Source organism: Bos taurus, chromosome 18 (assembly GCF_002263795.3).
Source record: "Bos taurus isolate L1 Dominette 01449 registration number 42190680 breed Hereford chromosome 18, ARS-UCD2.0, whole genome shotgun sequence".
Lineage (NCBI taxonomy): Eukaryota > Metazoa > Chordata > Mammalia > Artiodactyla > Bovidae > Bos > Bos taurus.
The window spans coordinates 12,582,822-12,605,264 of NC_037345.1; the positions used below are offsets into that span (position 1 = coordinate 12,582,822).

At 47.6% G+C, this 22,443-nt stretch overlaps 1 long non-coding RNA gene across 1 annotated transcript in view; it reads right to left on the reverse strand.

Moving 5' to 3' along the window:
* Positions 1-349: 349 nt before the first annotated feature.
* The window catches only part of LOC101908086 (uncharacterized), a 149,329-nt gene continuing 127,235 nt past the window's right edge, over positions 350-22,443 (reverse strand). The window contains exon 7 of the long non-coding RNA XR_003030308.2: positions 350-651. This is a non-coding gene — a long non-coding RNA (uncharacterized lncRNA). The remainder of the gene's footprint in view (positions 652-22,443) is intronic.

Sequence of the window (22,443 nt, forward strand, 5' to 3'; positions counted from 1 at the left end):
CCTCATGGGGTCTACACTCCAGGTGGGAAAACAGAAAATCAACAGGCAAACAAGCAGGAACAGCAGGTGACAAAACAGAGCGCCACACGGGCGATCAGGGAAGGTGTCTCCAGCAGTTCCTGACGAAGTCAAACCTCAGGGAAGAGACAGCACGAGCGTTCCTGCAACAGCGAGGGGACTCGTGACGCACATGCACCCAGGCGGGCGCCACTACCCAGGGAATGGGGGGCATTCAGCGTGTCAGCCCCAAGAGTCGGTGTATCTGAGACCTGTACCCCAAAGTGTGCTCAGGCCTCTAGGTGTGAAGACAGTCGTGGCCATGGCAGACGTGGGTCTTTGGTTGGTTTGACCAAAGACCCACCATTATCCATTAAAACTTAATAACACAGTTTTTTTTCCCCCTCTATTTCCCTTAAACTTAGCAAGTTTTTCTGGCATTCAAAGAAGGAAAAACAATCCAGGACAGATATTCCTTACTTGTATCTTTGCAAAAGACAATGTGCAGAGGAAATGTCCAGTTGCTTCCTGCGGGGGTCACCGCAGAGGCTGAAGTCCATCTCTCATTTGATCATAGTGTCCCTGGCTCGTGGGGCCGCATCATCACTCTCAGGAGGAGAGTGGAAATAAGATCAGTCTTCCCATTGGGCCAACCTGTGTGAAGAGGGCACTTTATTGTTTTCAAGTAGTTCAAAGGTGGTGGAAAAAAATCCCTATAAAAACAGGCAGGAGTTTATTAAAACTCTAATGAGCGTAAAGTTGCAGACACAGCGATTCACTAATGGGCATGGGTTCCTGAGTTAATATTTTTCTGTTCCCACATGGAGAGATGTTGCTGGGTGGAAGCACCAAGCTGACGGAGCCAGCCCAAGTTCTCCTGTGCCAGCCCTGCCTTACGCTCCCCACCAAAGGGGACCACGCTCTGGAGGAGGTCTCTGTGTTATGTCTACCGTGGGCGTGGTTCAGTTTCCACCATCACTAGTAGGATCAGCTTTACACAAAGAGCTGGGGGTGGGGCTGATCAGCTTCCTGCTTGGTAGCCAATATTTAACACCAGCCTGCTATGGACAGGCTGGAGAAGATTCTGCCTGGAGAGATTCATGCTAGGGGAGCAGGAAACCATATCTGGGGAATGTGGCACCTGAGTTGGTGCCTTGTCACTGGTACTGTTCTACTTTTCATTACAAAAGTTGAGCTATTTCAAATCCAAAAAATGATGCTGTGAAAGTGCTACACTCAATATATCAGCAAATTTGGAAAACTCAGCAGTGGTCACAGGACTAGAAAAGGTCAGTGTTTATTCCAACCCCAAAGAAAGGCAATACCAAAGAATGCTAAGACTACCCTACAATTGCACTCATCTCACATGTTAGCAAAGTAATGTTCAAGATTCTCCAAGCTAGGCTTCAACAGTATGTGAACTAAGAACTTCCAGATGTTCAAGCTGGATTTAGAAAAGGCAGAGGAACCAGAGACCAAATTGCCAACATCCACTGGATCACAGAAAAAGCAAGAAAATTCCAGAAAAAAACATTTTCTTCTGCTTCACTGACTACACTAAAGCCTTTGACTGTGTGGATTACAACAAACTGTGGAAAATTCTTAAAGAGATGGGAATACCAGACCACCTTACCTGCCTCCTGAGAAACCTCTATGCAAGTCAAGAAGCAAGTTAGAAACAGACATGGAACAATGGACTGGTTCTAAATTGGGAAAGGAGTATGTCAAGGCTGTATATTTCCACCCTGTTTATTTAACTTATAAGAAAAGTACATCATATGAAATACCAGGCTGGATGAAGCACAAGCTGGAATCAAGATTGCTGGAAGAAAACAAAAGCCTAGGTCCAGACGGCTTCACAGCTGAATTCTACCAAAAATTTAGAGAAGAGCTAACACCTATCCTGCTCAAACTCTTCCAGAAAATTGCAGAGGAAGGTAAACTTCCAAACTCATTCTATGAGGCCACCATCACCCTAACACCAAAACCTGACAAAGATCCCACAAAAAAAGAAAACTACAGGCCAATATCACTGATGAACATAGATGCAAAAATCCTAAACAAAATTCTAGCAATCAGAATCCAACAACACATTAAAAAGATCATACACCATGACCAAGTGGGCTTTATCCCAGGGATGCAAGGATTCTTCAATATCTGCAAATCAATCAATGTAATACACCACATTAACAAATTGAAAAATAAAAACCATATGAAAGCCTTTGACAAAATTCAACACCCATTTATGATAAAAACTCTCCAGAAAGCAGGAATAGAAGGAACATACCTCAACATAATAAAAGCTATATATGACAAACCCACAGCAAACATTATCCTCAATGGTGAAAAATTGAAAGCATTTCCTCTAAAGTCAGGAACAAGACAAGGGTGCCCACTTTCACCATTACTATTCAACATAGTTTTGGAAGTTTTGGCCACAGCAATCAGAGCAGAAAAAGAAATAAAAGGAATCCAAATTGGAAAAGAAGAAGTAAAACTCTCACTATTTGCAGATGACATGATTCTCTACATAGAAAACCCTAAAGACTCCACCAGAAAATTACTAGAACTAATCAATGACTATAGTAAAGTTGCAGGATATAAAATCAACACACAGAAATCCCTTGCATTCCTATACACTAATAATGAGAAAACAGAAAGAGAAATTAAGGAAACAATTCCATTCACCATTGCAATGGAAAGAATAAAATACTTAGGAATATATCTACCTAAAGAAACTAAAGACCTATATATAGAAAACTATAAAACACTGGTGAAAGAAATCAAAGAGGACACTAATAGATGGAGAAATATACCATGTTCATGGATTGGAAGAATCAATATAGTGAAAATGAGTATACTACCCAAAGCAATTTATAGATTCAATGCAATCCCTATCAAGCTACCAACAGTATTCTTCACAGAGCTAGAATAAATAATTTCACAATTTGTATGGAAATGCAAAAAACCTCGAATAGCCAAAGCGATCTTGAGAAAGAAGAATGGAACTGGAGGAATCAACCTACCTGACTTCAGGCTCTACTACAAAGCCACAGTTATCAAGACAGTATGGTACTGGCACAAAGACAGAAATATAGATCAATGGAACAAAATAGAAAGCCCAGAGATAAATCCACACACATATGGACACCTTATCTTTGACAAAGGAGGCAAGAATATACAATGGATTAAAGACAATCTCTTTAACAAGTGGTGCTAGGAAAACTGGTCAGCCACTTGTAAAAGAATGAAACTAGAACACTTTCTAACACCATACACAAAAATAAACTCAAAATGGATTAAAGATCTAAACGTAAGACCAGAAACTATAAAACTCCTAGAGGAGAACATAGGCAAAACACTCTCTGACATTCATCACAGCAGGATCCTCTATGACCCACTTCCCAGAATATTGGAAATAAAAGCAAAAATAAACAAATGGGACCTAATTAACCTTAAAAGCTTCTGCACATCAAAGGAAACTATTAGCAAGGTGAAAAGACAGCCTTCAGAATGGGAGAAAATAATAGCAAATGAAGCAACCGACAACTAATCTCAAAAATATACAAGCAACTCCTACAGCTCAACTCCAGAAAAATAAATGACCCAATCAAAAAATGGGCCAAAGATCTAAATAGACATTTCTCCAAAGAAGACATACAGATGGCTAACAAACACATGAAAAGATGCTCAACATCACTCATTATCAGAGAAATGCAAATCAAAACCACTATGAGGTACCATTTCACACCAGTCAGAATGGCTGTGATCCAAAAGTCTACAAATAATAAATGCTGGAGAGGGTGTGGAGAAAAGGGAACCCTCTTACACTGTTGGTGGGAATGCAAACTAGTACAGCCACTATGGAGAACAGTGTGGAGATTCCTTAAAAAACTGGAAATAGAACTGCCTTATGATCCAGCAATCCCACTGCTGGGCATACACACTGAGGAAACCAGAAGGGAAAGAGACACGTGTACCCCAATGTTCATCGCAGCACTGTTTATAATAGCCAGGACATGGAAGCAACCTAGATGTCCATCAGCAGATGAATGGATAAGAAAGCTATGGTACATATACACAATGGAGTATTACTCAGCCATTAAAAAGAATACATTTGAATCAATTCTAATGAGGTGGATGAAACTGGAGCCTATTATACAGAGTGAAGTAAGCCAGAAGGAAAAACACCAATACAGTATACTAATGCATATATATGGAATTTAGAAAGATGGTAACAATAACCCTGTGTACGAGACAGCAAAAGAGACACTGATGTATAGAACAGTCTTATGGACTCTGTGGGAGAGGGAGAGGGTGGGAAGATTTGGGGGAATGGCATTGAAACATGTAAAATATCATGTATGAAACGAGATGCCAGTCCAGGTTCGATGCACGATACTGGATGCTTGGGGCTGGTGCACTGGGACGACCCAGAGGGATGGTATGGGGAGGAAGGAGGGAGGAGGGTTCAGGATGGGGAACACATATATACCTGTGGCGGATTCATTTTGATATTTGGCAAAACTAATACAATTATGTAAAGTTTAAAAAAAAATAAAATTAATTAAAAAAAAAGATTGCTGGAAGACACATCAATAATCTCACCTATGCAGATGATACCACCCTTATGGAAGAAAGCAAAGAACAACTAAAGAGTCTCTTGATGAAAGTGAAAGAGGAGAGTGAAAAAGCTGGCTTAAAACTGAACATTCAAAAAATGAACACAAGGGCATCTGGTCCCATCACTTCATGGCAAATAGATAGGGAAACAATGGAAACAGAGACAGACTTTATTTTCTTGGGCTCCAAAATCACTGCAGATGGTGACTGTAGCCATGAAATTAAAAGATGCTTGCTTCTTGGAAGAAAAGCTATGACAAACCTAGTTAGTATATTAAAAAGCAGAGACATTACTTTGCTAACAAAGGTCCATCTAGTCAAAGCTATGGTTTTTCCAGTGGTCATGTATGAATGTGAGAGTTGGACCATAAAGAAAGCTGAGTGCCAAAGGATTGATGCTTTTGAACTGTGGTGCTGGAGAAGACTCTTGAGAGTACCTTGGACTGCAAGGAGATTAAACCAGTTAATCCTTAAGGAACTCAATCTTGAACCGGAAGGACTGATGCTGAAACTGAAGTTCCTATATTTTGGCCACCTGATGCAAAGAGCTGACTCTTTAGAAAAGCTCCTGATGCTGGGAAAGACTGAAGGCAGGAGGAGAAGGGGCCAACAGAAGATGAGATCTTTGAGTGGTATCACTGATTCAACAGACATGAGTTTGAGCAAGCTTCAGGAGATAGTGAAGGACAGGGAAGCCTGGCGTGCTGCAGTCCATGGGGTTGCAAAGAGTTGTACATGACAGAGCGACTGAACAACGACAACAAAAGTTTCCTTTTGAAAGCTTAGAAAATAAAGATGAGCAAGAAGAAGATCAGAAACCACTAAAATGACAGAGATCATATACTTCATAATTGGGGCATCATGCATAATGACACTGGGGGGAAACCAGGCACAAACTAGGGACCTGCAGGCAGCCTACTTCTAACGCTGCTCCCAAGGGTGACCCTGCCAACATTCTGGAGTATGTGCTTCTGCAGCCCTGGCAATGGTGGGTTAAGAAGACGCATTCTGCCAATTCGTGAATTCTTGAGAACTACACAGTCAAGCAACTGCCTTTATGTCGCCTTCCTCACAGTAGTACTAGTACGGAGAATATTCAGAAAGGAGTCAAGCACAGGGGTGTATGCAGTGTGTGGACATGTATGCCTGTGCCTCACTGGGGTGATAGTCAGAGAAACCGCAATGTACTCATATTTCAGGTCTATGCTCAGCAGTCGAGCTGGCATCTCACTGGATGACCACTGTCTAACACCAATCAGAGGATGCTTTCCTGACACTTGTTTTCATTGCTTTCATCATATGAGGTTTGTAAGTGCCAATAACGATGATGGTGATGGTGGTGATGGTGATAACGTTTTGCTGGTGATGATGGTGATGTTTTGATGGTGATGATGGTGAAGATGGTGATAGTGATGAGGATTATGGTGTGATGATGGTTACGCTGATAGTGAATGCTGATTGTGGTGATGATGGTAACGACCTGATAGTGAGGGTGATGATAATAATATGGTGGTGGTGGTGGTGATAACTAACACTTATATGGATGTCACAGGTGCCACGCCCTGGTCTAAGCCCTCTGCATACATTAACCTCCTTAGTTCTCATAATTATGCTGTGAATGAGGACTTATAATTTCCTCCATTCCACAGACGAGGAAACTAAGACCTAAGAGTGAAGTCCCTTGTTCAATCTCAAGAGTGACATTTTGGAAAAACTCACTGAGAGCAGTGGTACAGAGAAGTTAAAAGAGTTTCGTTTCTTTGGATGCAGTAACTATAACTATAAAAGCTTGTTTTTTAGGTCATTTGGAAACTGAAGGTTAGCAGGGTCTCTTTGCTCTTTCTTTTCTTTCTTCCCTTTTTAGGTATTTATTTTTAAACATATGAGCCTCTGTTTCACTGACAGTCTGTGAAAAATATTTGTCCCTTTTGAGGTGTTTATTCACCCTGGAAAACTGGCTGCCATCCAAACACTTTGTTTTCCAGCTATCAGTGTAAACTGAGGATTCGCATTCTCAGGACAGTTAGGTATTGTTCACTTGTTGAAAACACTTTAAACCTCACGCTGTTTACCTCATTGCTTTTACCTTGTTTATTGTACTAAAACACAGCACAAACACAAAATGGAAAACAGACAGGACACACGGAGTGCGTTTAGGATATTTCATGGGTCCTGACAGCTTCCCCTGATGTGGAAGCAAAGGGGAGATGGTGAAGAAAAGAGCCATTGCAGTCAGCGCACAGCACAGGGCACCTGAGAAACCGGGATGTCCCCGGGGGAAGCAGGCGTCCACTTGGAGCAGCGGCCATCAGTCTTGACTAGGTCCTTCTCAAACTTTCACGCTCCTTCCGGGTCGGTGGGGGCGGGGGGCATGCTAGGTGTCCAAGGTAAAACTAGGGGAAAGCTGAAAGCCAGGGACCAGACGAACTTCAGTCTCGGGCAGGGAATGAGCAGACAATAACTCAGCAGTTACACATCGTGGGGAACATTCTATGATGGGCAATGGCAGAGGCCATTCTGTTGTATTAATATTTTCCTTTTCCTGAGCAACAAGAGGGGTTTGGATGTTTCTCTCCGCCCCCACCCCCCCCGCCAGGTAGGCTGAGCCCAGGTGGTTAGTTCTGGCCAGTGGACCATGAGCAGTGATCTCTGGCACTCTGGGTCAGGACTGAGTTCCCGACACTCTCTTGGCTGAGCCCAGGGTGCAACCACCATCCTCCCGGGGCCCTAACTGGCTATCTAGATAGGGCCCCAAGGAAACAGAGGTAAACCTTTATTGTGTGACATCACCAAGGTTCTTGGGTTAAGCTGTCACTGACCCATCTTGCTGATACAGAGGGGAGACCCCGCAGTGCCCTGGGGCATTGGGGAGGGTGGTGGGCAGAGACGGGGGTCAGTAGGCCATCCTCAGGCGCCTGAGGGGTAAACTGAGCCCAGAAGGAGCTGGGTGGCAAATGGAGGGAGAGCATCCTGGCAGAGGGAGCAGCCTGCGGAAACGCCGACAGGAGAGAACTTGGTGCATCCAGGGAAACGCGGACGGTCCAGCAGGAAGGGAGAGGAGGCGCAGGTGTGGCTCATGGTGGGGGGCCCTGAGACCTTGCAGACCATCCTGAGGTCATGGTCTTAGCTCAGGCTGCCATGACCAAAGACTGCAGACTGAGGGCTGCTCACGGTCTGGAGGTCGGGTCCTGGGGAGGTCTCTCGTCCTGGTTGACAGACAGTGGCCTCCCCTCTGTGTCCTCTTCCTCTTCTCCTGGGTCACTGATCCCATCGTGAGGGCCTCACCTGCTTACCTTGGAATTACTGGCAAATCCCACCACCGTGGGGGCAAGGCTTCAGCAGATGGAGGTGCGTGGGGTAGGGTGGGGGACACAATCGCAGGGCGCTGTGAAGACGGCAAGGATTACGAGGACGCTCTGGGCAGGGGGTACACGGCCACCCCACACAGCAGCCTGTGTGGCCTGGGCCCTAGGGAGGGAAAGGCTGGAGGGAAGGGAGGCCCTGTGAGCGCCTTCTCTCACCCACTCACACATCGCTCCGCAAATACACACTGAGGACCCACTGCATGCCAGGCACCATTCAGGCATGGAGGACACTGCAGGGAGCAGACAGACCCAGAGCCCTGTCCTCATGGAGCTCTCATGCAGAGACACACGCGGGGCGGGGACATGGTGGGGAGTCTGGGTTCTCTTCTGCGCGAGTGTTGTGTGTCCACAAAGTGCTCAGCACACTCAGGCAGTCCGTATTCCAGACGAAGGTCTGGCAGTGCCCCCAGGGTGGATGGGGGGCAGAAGAGGACCACCTCCCTTGCCACCAGCCCTCTGACAGATTAACTGGTTTGTCCTTGTAATAATGCATTTTAAGAAAAAAATTACATAACCAACACAAATAGTTGTATTGTTTACGATGAAGGCGAGTAAAAAGGTAATGAGGAAGGTGTCAATTCAAAGTCGATTCCAAGAAATGTTCATCAAAAGAGTGATGGAAGGGACTTCCCTGGTGGTCAAGTGGTTAAGAATCCACCTGCCAATGCAGGGGATACACGGGTTCGAACCCTGGTGTGGCAAGATCCCACATGCTGTGGAATGGCTGAGCCCGCACACCCCAGAGCCCGTGCTCCATAACAAAAGAAGCCACCACAAGAAGCCCACACACCACAGCAGCCCCCGCTCACCGCAACTGGAGAAAAGCCCGTGCAGCAGAAAAGAGCCAGCACGGCCAAAAAATAAATGAAATTATTAAAAATAGAGATAAATTAGCTGATTTCTGCTCTGCATCTCCAGCCATCAGTTTCATGAATATAAAGCACGATTTAATTTTTTTTTTTTTTTAAAGAAAGGAATCCTGGAAGATGTGACAGGAGGGTTAGTCCCTATGCAGTCAGGAGGGAGGTGGCGCCCGGCGTGCAGGAGGGAAGGGCCACTGCCGGCTCCCTGGTGCCAACCTTCCTAGGTCCATTGAAGTGAAGTCACTCAGTTGTGTCTGACTCTTTGCGACCCAATGGACTGTAGCTTACCAGGCTCCTCAGTCCATGGGATTTTCCAGGCAAGAGTACTGGAGTAGGTTGCCATTTCCTTCTCCAGGGGATCTTCCTGACCCAGGGATCGAACCCGGGTCTCCCACATTGTAGGCAGACGCTTTACCGTCTGAGCTACCAGGTCCCTTGAAACTAGGACAAAGCTTCTCAACCACCAGGTGACCCTATGCATTCAGTGGCGCGGTGACTGCTTATCATCCAGACCGAAGTCAATTTCAAAACTCATCCTGCAAAGCGTCTGGGTGAGGAAAAAAGAAAAGAAAAAGAAAATGGGGAGATGCAGGCTGCCCCATGGGCTGGTTCTCAGACAAACAGACAGAAGCAGGTAATGGGCATCCCCCGGGAACTTGGAAGCCTTGGTGACAGGCGTGTAGTCTGCCCTGGGCCCAAGATCCAAGGTGCCCAGGGAGGGCAGTTTCTGGAAGCCACTTCTCGCTTCTGCAGGGACCCACCAGTGCCCTGTTTGTGGGGTGTGGACATGGACCCTTCCCCCGATTGCACCCCATCTGGGCACCATGCCTGCAGATGGCATGGAGGTCATCAACTCTCAGCATTTATTTTTGGCTTTTTCCACTGCACATGCAGTCAGCTATCGGGCCAGACACGTTTTGCTTTGTTAATTTGTCCTGGTCTGTGACTGCAGCCTTGAGATGGGATCTAAGGGCGGGCTCTATCTGCATTGACACAGGAGTGCCAACTGTGTCTCTTTGATGACAAGATAAAAGCAGTTTGCAAAAAAGGGGGAGAGCAAAGTGCATGCAAAGCAGAAGGCCCTGGGGAGGCGGCCACTGAGCCACATCTGCAGGAGATGGATGGACATCTCGTCTTCCCTCTCTCCATGAGACGCGTGGTGGGTGGCAGATGGCCGAGTCTCTGCTGTGTGAGCTGAAGAAGCGCAGCTCCCTGGAGGCCCACAGCACACTCGGCAGCCCACAGTCCTGGAGGGCTCCTGCCTCATCAGCCACGTCGGCCCAGTGAAACTACTCAGCAGAAACTGCTGCCACCTTGCACGTCCTCGTGTGTTCTGGGGACATAATGGTGGACAAGGTGAACCCACCCTGTCCCCACAGGGCGGCCCACAGATGGGAGCTCTCAGAACAAGAGTGGTCTTTTCTGTCCCCAGTGCTATCCTGGTTCCCTTCCTGCCCTCCAGCTTCCCTCCTGGGCTGCCGTGTCCATGCCTGACCCTGAAATAGCAGGGGCCCCCAGGGCCCGGCTGGCCCACTTCCTGCTCCATGGCTGGACCAGACTTCCTCATCCATCCCAGGATCCCCGAAAGCATCTGTCTGAGCCCAGCAGGGATCAGCCCTCTCCCCGACCTCCCTCCAGCCATGTCCCCTGGGATCCATCCTGCTCACCTGTCCAGCACTGGGCAGCCTTGCATGGGGTGGGGGACACGGTCTCCACCTGAAAATCCAAGCTGACCCTCAGCCCAGGCCATGGTCACTGCAGGGCTGGACCCACCTGGCCCACTGGGCCCCCTGTGCCCCCTCCCTCTATCTGAGTCCAGTAACAGGAGTGGTCCTAAAAAACCCAAGGAGATCTGGACGCAAGAATTCCAGCCTTCTTGACCTATGAGCTTCCAGAGGCGCTGCCTCCCCTGCACGCCTGGCCTGCACTCGCACTTTCCTGGGCTCCCAAATCACTGCAGACGGTGACTGCACCATGAAATGAAAAGACGCTCGCTCCTTGGAAGGAAAGCTGTGACCAACCTAGACGGCATATTCAAAAGCAGAGATATCACTTTGCCAACAAAGGTCCGTCTGGTCAAGGCTATGGTTTTTCCAGTAGTCATGTATGGATGTGAGAGTTGGACTGCGAAGAAAGCTGAGCGCCGAAGAATTGATGCTTTTGACCTGTGGTGCTGGAGAAGACTCTTGAGAGTCCCTTGGACTGCAAGGAGATCCAATCAGTCCATCCTAAAGGAGATCAGTCCTGGGTGTTCATTGGAAGGACTGATGTTGAAGCTGAAACTCCAATACTTTGGCCACCTGATGCAAAGAACTGACTCATTTGAAAAGACCCTGATGCTGGGAAAGATTAAGGTGGAAGGAGAAGGGGACAACAGAGGATGAGATGGTTGGATGGCATCACCAACTCAATGGACATGAGTTTGAGTAAACTCCAGGAGTTGGTGATGGACAGGGAAGCCTGGTGTGCTGCAGTCCATGGGGGCAAAGATTTGGACACGACTGAGCGACTGAACTGAACTGAAAGAGAACAAGGCTCTGCTCATGTCAGGCAGCGTGAACTCCAGGAGAGATGGCTGAGCGACAGAAGAAGAATGTGAGACTTGGGGAGAGCAGACCACCGTCTGTATGAGAGGAAAGCAGGATGCCCCCCACCCCATCACGTCCCGTGTCCCTTGGATCTGGGGGCCATGCTGCCTCCTGAAGGGACTGCCGAGCTGGGAGTGGGCTCCATCCTAACAGTGAGGTGGACTTGCAATCCTGTTTTACTCAGAGGCCTCTCTGCTCTGAAACTGCTTCTGTCTCCCAGTTGCAGGTCTCATGGCTTCTCCTTACGGTAATGAATAAGTGGCTGGCCGTGAGCAACTGGACACAAGGCCTCCCATTCCCAGAGGGTATGCTCTGGTTTTCAAGATGCTCTGAAGCAGAGAGAAGCCATTTCACACGGAGGCCCAGCTAGGGTCCACGTTAGCCTCTGAGCCTTTCTTCCCACCCCTCCTCAAAGATTTGCAAGTCGTATGGAAGAAATGAGGGAGGGTACTCATGACGCACGGTCATCTGTTTGTTCCTCACGTCCTCACGGTTTAACCGGCATTTACACTTGCTTGCTATGCTCTGCTTACTCCCCCATCTAAATGCTTGATGAGAGGTAAACTGTTTATTCAAAGCTGAGAACTTCAAAGAATGAATTGTTGTCATGAGTGAGGTTCTGAACACCCCCGAAGAAACTAACCTTCTCAAAATGGCATGGCCTCAAGGCCCAGCACACGAATCCTGGAGGTGAGGCCTTGCTCTTACACACACACACCCTTACACACACTAACCCCCTTGCACACGCTCACCCCCTTACAGCCAGACTCTCACACACTCACACTCTTACACTTGCATGCTCACAAACGCAGACAACAAAGGCTACTGTCTCTCCCTGTGATGGGTTTTCCCCTAATTCCCTAGAACATTCCCATTTATTTCCTGTCCTTGGGAAAGGGAAATTTCTAAATCCTTTTGGGGTTTCTCATTAAGTCCTGACAAATGAGGGCGCGAGAAGAACTTGAAGCCCACCATATCACCAAATATGGGATAAAAATGTGCCCCTTCCCCTCCCTAGGCTCCCCAAGGCATGACCACAGGCTACCTTCACCCGGGAGGGCTGTTCCTCCCTCCTGTCTTCCCCAGCTCCCAGCAAATGCTAAACTGGCCGGGTGGCCACACAGCCGGTGAAACCCAGGATGCAAAAGGTTGCCCTTCAAAAACAATGTGGGGCTTTCTCTAAAGCCGCCTGACCCGTCCCTGTGCCCCGGCCTCTGTCCTGATTGACGGGGCCCCTGGGACCCGTGGGGTGAGGCCCCTGTCGGGCTGCGGCCTTTTCTGGGGGTTAGAGGCCCCCAGCAGATTGTCAGCATGGTCCCATGGGGACTCATCTTTCAGGTTCTCCTGTCAAAGGTTCCTGCCTCCTACTTGGATGCAGCAGAGGGGCCGATGGACGAAGGGGCTTGTCCATCGTGTGGCCCCCCCTGTCCTTCCGTCGAGCACGTGGACCACCCCCAGGAGTGCCCTTGTCTTCATCCCCAGGTTCCCAGTGGTGGAGACAGGTTGTGAGCCGTGGGTGGGACATTGGCTGTGGCGCCCAACCCTGAGCCGTGACTGTCATCACAGATCTCCGTGAAAAATGAGCCCACAATTGTAGCCTCAAATTTCCTTGCAGCTGCTCCCCTTTCTGGACGGGTGCCCCCTGAGTGGCCTGAAGGCACGGGCCCAGCGCACGGCAGGGGAGTCACCATGGAGCTCCCTCCGGGCACCACAGTCAGGCTGGGAGGGGCGCCTAGCGCCATCCTCCACGTGGGGACACCGAGGCCCCTGAGGAGCCCCGTTTCCCATAGAGACACTTAATCACAGCTACAGAGGAACTAAAGAGCCTCTGGATGAGGGTGAAAGAGGAGTGAAAAAGCTGGCTTAAAACTCAGCTTTAAAAAAACTAAGATCATGGCATCTGGTCCCATCACTTCATGGCAAAGAGATGGGGAAACAATGGAAATAGTGACAGACTTTATTCTCTTGGGCTCCAAAATCACTGCGGACAGTGACTGCAGCCATGAAATTAAAAGATGCCTGTTCCTTGGAAGAAAAGCTATGACAAACCTAGGCAACATATTTAAAAGCAGAGACATCACTTTGCCGACAAAGATCCATATACTCAGAGCTATAGTTTTTCCAGTAGTCATGTACAGATGTGAGAGTTAGACCATAAAGAAGGCTGAGCATTGAAGAATTGATGCCTTTGACCTGTGGTGCTTGAGAAGACTCTTGAGAGTCCCCTGGACAGCAAGCAGATCAAGCCAGTCAATCCTAAAGGAAACCAACTCTGAATATTCTTTGGAATGACTGATGCTGTTGAAGCTCCGATACTTTGTCCACCTGGTGTGAAGAGCTGACTCCTTGGAAAAGATCCCGATACTGGGAAAGATTGAGGGCAGGAGGAGAAGGAGGCGAACAGGATGAGATGGTGGGATGGCATCACCAACTCAATGGACATGAGTTTGAGCAAACTCCGGGAGTTGGTGATGGACAGGGAAGCCTGGTATGCTGCAATCCATGGGGTCACAGAGTCGAACGTGACTGAGCAACTGAACAGCAATAATAACAGAGTTGGACACAGCCATGAAAAGGTCAGAAAGCTGCAAATTCAGAGGCACTCACTCTTCTGGCCCCATTCCAGGCCCACTGGCCTTCTTCTCGTCCTCAGACACATGAGACCTGCCTGCCACAGCGCCTCTGCACATGCTGGGCCACCTCTTAAGAGTGTGGGTGGCACATCCCATTCGCCCAGGTCTCTGCCAAGTGTCACTGCTCAGAGAGGCCTTCCCTGTCCACCCTGCCCACTGCCCTGCCCTGTCTCCTCACTCGCTGGATCTCCCTAGAGTGCTTGCCCCACCAACATTAATGAAAAGGCCTGTTAACGGGTCTATAGAGCCTTTCCTGTGCTAGGTTGCAGGCTTATGGGAGGTAGGAATGTCCGTATATTTTGTCCAGGCCCTAGAGCAGTGCCCTGCACATGGCAGGAACTCAGTAAGAATCGGACCAAAGAGTGGACCAAGGAAGGGGACGAGTGACCTGAGGGTGAGCTTCTCCCACTCATGGGCTGCTCCCTGTGACTGCCCTGTCACCCCGGTGCCCCCACCCCTGCCTCTGAAACATCTATACAGCGTGCCAACCCCCAAGTCAATGGGCCTGAATTTGAGCAAACTGGGAGATAGTGGAGGACAGGGAAGCCTGGCATGCTGCAGGCCATGGGGTCGCAGAGTCCACAAATTAGCAACTGAACAGCAGTATGTACACTGTCGTGAAAATGTCCCCAAGAAGCAGGGGAGATGGTCACTGAAGCAAACACACAGGAGAAGCGGGGGCCTCTGTGTTGGGTGTGCTTTAGCACAACAGGAGCAGCATCCAGGCCTGCCCAGGCTCCGGGGAGGCTTCCTGGGGGTGACTGCGCCTTCTCCTGAAGCTCCTTTGTTCTGTCTTTTGGCAAACCTTTTATGAGCCAGCCTGAACCCTGAGCAATGCTTTCAGGACTTTACCTAAAGGAAAATGTCTAAGGAAGGCCCCCAGGGGCTTCCCTCATGTGTCCCGGTCAGCTGTCAAGGCCAAAGGGGACACTCTGCCAAGCGACTGTAGGCTTCGGGCTAAACCAGATCCCGAGGTGCCCGGGAAGCACCCCTCAGGTCACCCCAATGTGACCGGAACCCCTAGATCCGTGCCCAAAGTGGAAGCTTGAAGTACAAGAACTAGCTAACAACAAACAGCTATTTGGTTACTCTCTACGGACATTTGGACTGCGTTTTAGGCAGTTTTATGGGCAAATGCTATTCCGAGCGATCCCAAATTCCCAAACTGCTCAGGAAACATCTGCAGGGCGGACACCTGGAGTTTTACATGCAGCCCTTTGGCCTGTTCTCAGACATAAACCTGAACCTGAACAGAATCTGGATCTGAACCTGACAGTCCACAAGATGGGGCCTATGGAAGGGGTGGCCGGTGGCACAGAGGTGGAGGTCGTGGGTCTCCTGTGCTCATCGGAGACTCCAGCCTTCTGTGGGGCAGGCGAAGACCATGCCCGGCTCTCTCCTCCTTAATTTGGACCCGTTTGTCCCTGGTGGGCCCAGGTGGACAGACCACCATCACCTCCCTCCATGTCTGCGGCCTCTGCAAGGCACAGCAGGAAGGTTGTTATCAGACCCGCCTATGGCTTCTCAGGGACTGCAGCTGTGGAGTGGGGTGATCGGGCTCGTCAGCAGGACTCCCCAGGCTGACCTCTGCCCACCTACCCTCATCACATATTCCCGGGTCAGAAACTCTCAATAGTAGACAGTTCACTGTTGGTGAGTAGACGGTTTTACATAAATTCACAAACAGCTGAGTGAATGAATGATGGTATCTGTCTGAGGCAGTAGATGAATGTGCGAAAGCCGGCTGGCCATAGGCCAGCACCCTTGTCTTCTGTCCTGGTAGCTCAGGACACGTCTGCAGACACCGACTGAGACAGGTCCCCATCACCCCCATCTATACTCCCTTTTCATTGACGCATCTCCTTTCAGCCTTCTCCCTTCTGTACACACACTATTTATGATTGCAGCTGAACATGTGTTTTCTGCCTTTTTACATTAATATTCCATCATTTACATGTTCCCAAGTTTCTACAGGCTCTTCATTTAGCTGTTAAATAGCCTATTGTATTCTATTGTTTCAGAATCGGATAACCATGATCTTTACCACAGAAGCTGCTACCCGATTTTGTAAATCAAGTTTCCTTGGAACGCAGTCAGGCTCGCTTGTCTATGTGTGGCCTGTGGCCACTTTTGTGCCACCCTGGCAGAATCGAGGAGCCGTGACAGACACCATAAGCGTGTGGCCTGGAGAGCCAAAAATATTCACTATCTGGCCTTTAAGAAAAAGCCCCTCCCCCCCGAACCCCTGTTCTAGGACATTCAGATATTTTCCAGATATTGGTACTTAGATAACCATGCAGACAACATCCTTGAACATTTGAGTTTAAAATTCTGATGCTACTTCCCTGTGGTATACAATCTTACTGATGGAATTAGTAGACTAGAGGAAACAAACAATCCTTGCAATGCTTGGTATTTCCCTGCATTTACCGTCATGTTGTGCAAAAGTCAGTGAATGCCCTAGTTTCAGGGCAATCAAATGAGCACTGAATGTCAGTGTGTAGAATGTCAGGAGTTAATGTGGGAAGCACAGAGCTGATACTTGAGGGCTTCTTTAATTTCATTACGGTGAATATTTAGTGACCAGATTTATATTTTGGTGATGTTTTTACTTTCCCACAAGTCCAATGATGAAGTTATGCTTTAACGAGATCCCTGAACACCTTGGCTTATTGTGAAAATCTTCTTTTAGGGAAAAGGGATTCCTGGGAAGAGGAAAGGGGTTATTGTTCTAAGGGAACTGAATTTCCGTGGGGATCTCAATGTCAGAGGGGAGCTTCTCCCTGGCGTGGGTTAGCTTGTGGGGGGAAACTGCCGAGATTAGCATCTAGGAGCCAGCTGCTTTGGAAGTGTGGGGTTTCCCCCTCGCCTGTTGATTGTAACCTCCAGGGAAACTCATAAAGAAATTAACACAGCTCTGACCAAACCCCACCCCTGCCCCGCTGCAGCCTTCAGGTTGGGGCCCAGGGTTCCCAGAGAGCCCCGCTGGTCGACCAGGTGGCCGAGGGGTGGGCTGCTCTGTGCTGCTGGCTCCGGTGGGAGAAGGCTCTGGGCTGGAGCTCTGTGTGCCTTCTGTGTTCCCATGGCCTCTGAGAGCAGATAGACACTTTCTAAGAGGCTGACAATTCCGTGGCAGCCGACCAAGAGTCCTGAGGCGGAGGAGAAGCTAAGTTTCATGGTTTGTTTATGCTGCTTCTCAAGTTGACCAGGAAGACATTGTCGGATGTCACTCAGCCCTCAGCCCTCCACTCTGCCTGGACCCTGTGTGGCAGCCCCCTGCTTCCAGCCTGGATATGGGACAAAGGAAATTCCCTGGGAGTAGAGTTGTAAACAAAAGTGTATCTCAGGACAGACTAAGTCAGGAACCCTCATAACCATGGCCAGTGCAGCCCTTCATGATCTATCCTGGTGGATCTTCCCCTAGCCACACGTTAGAACCCCTTTGGGGACTTTTGAAAAAACACTGACATTTATTTGGGAGTCCTACCCCCACATGTTATAAGTTAATTGATCTGGGGTGGGACTGCATTACCTATTTTTCTCAAGGCTCCCCACAGACTTGATGAGCAGAGTAGAGACCATGGCCTCTGTGTAATTTTCCACCTCCTCCCCTCAGCCCCTCCACACCCACCGTATCCCCTCTTCCAGCCACATTGGTGTTCTCACCACCCCTTCCCACCTGACCCCCTCTTACTCACTCATGAGGACACACATCCAGTCAGATAACAGAAGTGAGTGTGGATTGAATGTGGCCTGGATTTCAGAGCCTGACACACCTGCATTCAGATCCTGACCCTAGCATTCAATGATCACCTGATTTGGGGCAAACTTCTGCATGCTTTCAACCTGTTTCCTTATCTGTATGCTGTTGTGAGCACTGTGGGTGATCTGTATAAGTCACGTTGGACTAAATATGAAGAATGTACTCTCAATAAATCATGGTTTTAAAAATATCTTTGATTATTATTATTACTAAAGTGTTGGGCCTTAAGAGGGAATCTAACCATTCGGACGGCTCTTTGAGTCCTCAGTGTACTTCTACAAAGAGTCTTTGAGCACTGCCAGCTTGTTGCCTCTTTAAAAATATTTATATGTGAACTCTATCCTTGATCATCTTTAGGGATATCAAATCTTTATTTTTAGAAGTTGGTTTGAATATTAGAATAGCCAAAAATCTTTCAGAATCAGTTCTAAAAGAACTGAATCAGTGATTCACTGATTTAACAAGCATGAGTTGCATTCCAAGTGAAGAAACAAAACCAATTTCACAATTGGATTCTGCAATACCTGGGTGGATCTGAGTCTCAGATGTCAAGGACTAATCTAATGTTGATGGCGCCTTTGCAGACTGGGGATGTGCACCTATTGATTTGTTTAGTTAACAAGTGTCTCCCAATTTTTTGCAGAAGAAGGCTGGGGAGAGAGGGAAAGAGAGAGGGAGGAGGTGGGGATAGACACATACATAACAGAAAAAAACCTGATCTTATAAGGAACACATAGGACAATCAAAGGCATCACGAGAAGACTAACGACAATTAGCCTTAGGAATCAAAATGTGTTACGAGCCACTGTTTGGGACAGCAACCCTCAGTTAAATAAGCAAAGCTTTGAGCAGAGACTAGAGGTGATAGCTGACAACTGGCCCTCTCAGGTAAACCAAATAGTGACTCATCAGTGGGTGGACAGACTTAAGTTAGGACACAAACATGTAGATAGACCTGGTCACCCCAGAGCCAATGTTAACCACCAGCATCTAACAATCATAGGTCATAAGACCATTTTATGTGTATTTCCTGGACTTTCTGCCTCAAGCCATGGGTCTCCTTCAAAGTTAGAGCATTAACCTTGCCATCAGATGAGCCTGTGATGAGTCTGACCCATCACAGTCTGGCTGTGTGGTCTGGGGCAAGACCCTTGAGCTCAGTATGTGACCTGATGGAAGAATCCCTGGCTTCAGTCCCAGCTCCCCATCCAGCATTCTTTTTTTTACACAGTAACTGCCCCTCTGTTTCTGCTATAGTCTGGTCTCTGCCCCATTTCAAACAACTGCTAACTATGCTTGCATAAAGGCCACGCAAGTGGGCCAGTTGTCCAGCTGTCATCTTAACTCAGCCAGGCGTGGCAGCCATTCCAGCTCTGTATGCCTGGGTCATTGTGATTGTCCTGCTGAGCAGGGCTTGTGCAGCTCCCCCAGGTCGGGGGAGGAAGAAACATGGCTCCATGGACAGCATTAGCCAGAACATCAAAGTCGGGAGGCCCTCTCAGGTCCAGTTGTGTGACCTTGAATGATCCACATAACCTCTCTGAGTATCAATTTATCCTTAACCATACGGATGTGACAATGTCTGCCCCAACCAGGGGACAGGTGCCTCTGAGGGTCAGATGACACCTGCTGTTCTCCGATGTCAGTGCTAGAACAGTGTACTCTTCTGCCTGTCAGATGCTTAGTAGGAGGGATGGGCCCCTTGAGGCAGAAAACATGTCCTGTCCATCTTCACAACCCCATTCATTTGGGACGCCTGGGTCCAGAGTCTCTCCTGTTTCTTAACTTTCCTAAACCTCTTCTATTTTCATCAGAAAAGAGGGACAATAATGGTTCTAGGAGAATTAACCAAATATGTATGTATTATACTAGTATGGCACTCAGAGGTGTCAAGTATTCAGTGTACATTAATGGAATCATCACCACCATTATAACCATCATAATCACCATCATCATTACCCTTATCATCACCACCATCATCACCATCATCATCACCATTATCACTACCGTCATCACGATCAGCATCACCACTATCAGCATCATCTTCACTTTCACCACCATCACCATGATCATCACCATTATCAACATCACTACCATCACCACCATCAGCACCATTGTCTTCACCATCATCTTCACCACCATCATCATCTCCATTATCATCACCACCATCACCATGATCATCACCATTATCAGCATCACCACCATCGCCACCGTCACCTTCCCTAACTTCCACTATATATTCCCCATGTGCCAAGAACTGAACTAAGATTTTGTAAATAAGTGTAAAAACCACTTAGCCTCCCAACCCATACTGTGGGTACTGTGATCATTATTCCCTTTGTTCAGGGGAGCAAACTAGGGCACAGACAGAGTAACACTTGAGGCTGATCCAGGCAGAAAGTGGCAGAGGCAAGATTTGAACCAAGCATCTGGCCCCAGAGTCTGCATTCCAAACTCTCTTAACTAGGTTGAAAAGCTATTTAAAGCTAGTTGAAAACATGCCGTTGAATGCACTTAGGCATAAAAACTTTATTTACATGCCTGAATAAAATTAGAAGATTTCACACTTAATTTAGCACATTGGACCATTATGTTGGATAATCCAAATCAGCTCTTCTATTTGATCTTGCTTAAAACTGGTTGATGCTGTTATTACTATGACTAAAAATGAAGAGGAAACACTTCCTGTGTTGTCTTGTAGCCAGATCAGCTGACAGTTTTCTAATACCTATAATTATTAACTGGAAAATTAGTCCTAATCTCTGCAAAAGAAAGTTTCCAAGTAAGATCTTTATCAGCAAACACATTGTGGATAGGGTGATAAACAGCCTGGCTCACCCCAAATGCCTTTTGTGTTGTTTGCTTCTTAGGAACACTCACGATTTCCTCTGAAGTTGGGCATATTTGGTGGCTGGCACTCTTGGTTTTGTTTTCCCTTTCCACGGGTCAGCATTGCTTCCCTGGGCGAGAACGTGGGATTCAGAGCCACCGGGACATCTGGGGCCATGCCCTACCTATGAAGAGGCTGGTTTCTTCAGGCCCTGTGACCAGGCTCCCAATGAAGATTCCAGAACAGTGACCACCATGCTGACTCATCTGCGGCCAGGTGCTTCCCCAGTAGGGTGTCCATCCTAAAGCCTTAAGTTGGAGATGGTCTGGGGAGAAGTGTCTTTTGCCCCCCTGTTGGGGGGTGGCAACCACAAATGCCAATGGCAGCGATATAGAATAGAAAGGATCTCTCCATCTTGCAATATTAAAAAATTATGAGTGGAAAGTTTTTTACACAGAACTTGAAAATGCAGAGTGAGAAGACACTTTAGGCCCATGGAGTTTCAGATGGGATTGTGATTATTAATGAGAACACAGTCTCACAGGCCTCTGGGGGAGTGGGAACAGGAATCAGCCCATGAGTGGGGCATGTTTCTCCAAAGGTGACAGTCATCTAAGAAGGTGGAGAAACACTGCCGTGGGGACAAAGTCAGAGAGTTAGCGGAGAAGAAGAAAAACAGTTACTTTGCATTTATTCAATAAGTTATGTATTTCTGCCAAGTATACGAACATCACACCATGATGGTGTGATCACTCACCTAGAGTCAGACATCCTGGAGTGTGAAGTCAAGTAGGCTTTAGGAAGCAACAGGAAGAACAAAGCTAGTGGAAGTGATGGAATTCCAGCGGAGCTATTTCAAATCCTGAAAGATGATGCTATTAAAGTGCTGCACTCAATATGCCAGCAAATTTAGAATACTCAGTAATAGCCACAGGACTAGAAAAGGTCAGCTTTCATTCCAATCCCAAAGAAGGGCAACGCCAAAGAATATTCAAACTACTGCACGATTGCACTCATTTCACATGCTAGCAAGGTAATGCTCAAAATCCTTCACACCAGGCTTCAACAGTATGTGAACCGAGAACTTCCAGATATACAAGCCAGATTTAGAAAAGGCAGAGAGGAACCAGAGACCAAATTGCCAACATCTGCTGGATCATAGAAAAACCAAGAAAATTCCAAAAGAACATCTGCCTCATTGACTATGCTAAAGCCTTTGATTGTGTGGATCACAACAAATTGTGGAAAATTCTGAAAGAGATGGAAATACCAGACCACTTTACCTGCCTCCTGCGAAACCTGTATGCAGGTCAAGAAGCAACTGTTAGAACCAGATATGGAACAAAGGACTGGTTCAAAATTGGGAAAGAAGTATGTCAAGGCTGTATATTGTCACCCTGTTTATTTAACTTATATGCAGAATATGTCACACAAAATGCCAGACTGAATGAAGCACAAGCTGGAATCAAGATTTCTGGGAGAAAAATCAATAACCTCAGCTATGCAGATGATACCAACCTTATGGCAGAAGGTGAAGAGGAACTAAAGATCTTCTTGCTGAAGGTGAAAGAGAAGAGTGAAAAAGCTGGCTTTAAACTCATTTCAAAAAACTAAGGTTATAGCATCTGGTCCCATCACTTCGTGGCAAATAGATGGGGAAACAATGGAAACAGTGACAGACTTTGTTCTCTTGGGCTCCAAAATCACAGCAGATGGTGACTGCAGCCATGAAATTAAAAGATGCTTACCCCTTGGAAGGAAAGCTATGACAAACCTAGATA